The following is a 2,965-nucleotide window of genomic DNA, read 5'->3' on the forward strand; positions in this document are numbered from 1 at the left end:
CACTATATAAATGAAATTGAGTTGTTAATCTTAATTTAATATATGAAAATAATTAAATTAGATTTTTATATTTTTACATTTTCCTTCTTTTTAGAACGAAATTTTAAATAAATGACCCGATTAACCCGAACCAACCCAACCCAAATATTTCTTAGTTGGCTTGGGTTGGGTTCATTTTTTTAATTAGGGTTATTTGGGTTGAAAAAATTTATAACCTTGAGTCTGAAAAGTCTTTCAACCCAATCCAACCCAACCCATGAACACCCCTAATGTAAATTATCACTAAAATAAGCTCATTCTAGCATCTAATCTAATTGCTCTAGGCAACGTTTATCTCTATTGAAACGTAATCCATCAATTGGTAATCTGAAAAATTGGGCTAGGCCTCATTTGATTAAGTTGGTTGTTGTTTATCTGTATTCCATAATCGTAATGAATTGTGGGGTTTACCTTCAAATATGCAATTAAAATGTAATCTGATTGTATTTGAAAATTACGTGGAACCCACTATATTTACCGTTATCATTACCATTACAAATACTATTGTTGTAGCAGTATGTGAATGATGAATATGTCACATTTACTATTACCTTTATCTTTACTTTTATCTTTACCGTTACCGTTATCATTTTCTTAGGGTCAAACGATAACAGTAACAGTAAATATGGTAGATTAATAATTCTAAGTAAACATGATCAAAAGTAATCTAATTATATATCAAATTGAGGTTTATTACGATTGATCCATCGATGGAGTCTCATATGATTACACTAATTTTCATTACGAATTCGTAATTGTGGTCTTAATTCAAAACTAGTTGTGACAAAAGGAAGAATCATATGGGCTCGTCGTATCAATGCCCCGATTTTGAAGGCTGAACTGAAATCGACCCTACTTTCTAAACTTTAAGATTTTTGCCCTTTTGCTTCATTATATCCATGTGAAATTACCGGAATGGAACATCGTGCACTCAGATTCAACCTCTTGTACCCTTTCTCTCCTCTATCTCTCTCTTTCATTCTCGATCTTCTCTTTCTCGCTCTCCTCTCTCTTTTTCTCTAATTTGTTTCCAACGAAAACCTACATACCATACTTCACTTCTGATAAAAAAAAAATGAGCGACCCTTTCTGCAAAGAAGTCCACATTTCAATGAAAAACTACATGACGAACCACCCCTATCATGTGGGTGACCCGATTTCGATACCCGACAACGGCGCCAATTTGGTAGAGTCAAAGGTTGTCAAGGCCTTCGATCCAAACCAAATGATTATTTGTGCCTATATAAACTTGGTAGTATAGTGTAGTAACGAGTCAAACCATAGAGAGTCGATCGATTTCTCGATGAAATGCTTATAGTTCGATGACCGGAGAGAGTTTATTGTTTGATATTTGTGAATTGAAATGTAAAAGCATGAAAATTAAATTGCACAAAATGGGTAAATTGAATACTAAAGAAACGATTGCATGTACACTACAACAAATATGACTGATTATAGCTTTTGAAAATAGTCATTTAAAATATAGGCTATAGAATCTCATCCAAAAAAAGCGCTAAAATATTAAAAATTTAATTTGAGGGTGCGCTTAAAATTCCAGAATTATCCGCAGGATGCCACTGCTCCCGCCCCTTCTTCAACACACAAAACCCGAATCTTCTTTCTCTATTTCTCATTTCTTTCCTTCATCTCCACATGTAAAAGAAAAACTTGAATCTTCTTTCTCTTAAATCTCAACCCTTATTTATCTCAAATCTCAGTTTTCAACACTGAAACGCACCACTTCTTCTCTTAGAACCCAACTCTTCACCATCGATGAGAGTGTTAAACTGCAACTTGTTGAATCCACCATAAACTCCTGTTACGCTACTCCTTTTCTAGGAGGCCTAAAATCCACCACCACTGATCTTGGCGATGATGCTCGTCCACTGTTACGTGCCCACATTAAGAAGAGAGGCAAAACCTAATTTGCTTATCCATGGATTTGAAGCCAACGCAATGGAGCAAGGATTCGATTCTTCAATGTCTACATTCCTAACCTATTTTTTTTGGAAAATCCTACTTGCCAGAGAGGTTCCGGTCCTTTTAGACTCGTTGTATGATGAATTTAATGGTTTCGCTTGATGTTCGAAAGGTGAATGTCATTAGAATTAGCTACAGTGGCTCTGTATTAAACAATATGGTCGTTCAATTTCCTGAGCAATTGGAGAAATTGGTGCTTTATTGTGTTGGAGTTTGCTTAGAAGTGAAAGATATGGCGGACGAGATGTTCGTCATGAAGAATGTTGATGAGTTTGCTAGCATTTTGGTGCATCAGATGCCAACTAAAGCTCAAGAAACTCCTCGATCTCATCCTCATCAAGCTTGTTAAAATTTTGCCCACTTGTATAATACACGATTTCATCAATGACCCAAGCTAGATAACATTACCTTAGCCTCTAATCATGCTTAGAAACCCAAGATAATGTATTAGAAGAAGTCCCAATCGAGTAAACAAAGTGTATACGACTGAGAGGAGAAGATGGACGGGTAGAAAATAGGAAAACGGCGTGATCCCAAGATAATGTATTGTATATATATATATATATATATATATATATATATACATATATGTAAATATGTATAATATACATACATATATATAATGAGTAGGTGTCATGGTGCAGAAGGAAATTCACCATAGTGTTCCGCTCTCGTGCGATCATTCGTTAGTTTATGCCTTTAGCGCAGTAATGCTCCCTCAAATTCTAAAACTCATGCTCTTAGGTCTAGGGCGCCAAATGGTGCTGTTGCACTACGACTCAAGAGGCAAAATGGTCATTTTACTTCCTCTTTCCCGGTTGAGGCATTTGAGCTTCGTTTTGGTCCGTTTTAGCACCATTTCGACTATGATGCTCCACTACCTATTAAGACGCTTAATACCTGTACAATAAACATAAAATCTAAGAATAACCTCGAATTAAGGAGA

At 35.5% G+C, this 2,965-nt stretch overlaps 1 pseudogene; it reads left to right on the top strand.

The window, feature by feature from the left end:
* The first annotated feature begins 1,162 nt into the window (after nt 1–1,162).
* LOC120077213 lies at nt 1,163–2,417 on the top strand (annotated as a pseudogene).
* The last annotated feature ends 548 nt before the right edge of the window (nt 2,418–2,965 follow it).

This window comes from Benincasa hispida, chromosome 5, assembly GCF_009727055.1.
Source record: "Benincasa hispida cultivar B227 chromosome 5, ASM972705v1, whole genome shotgun sequence".
In the NCBI taxonomy this organism is placed as follows: Eukaryota; Viridiplantae; Streptophyta; class Magnoliopsida; order Cucurbitales; family Cucurbitaceae; genus Benincasa; species Benincasa hispida.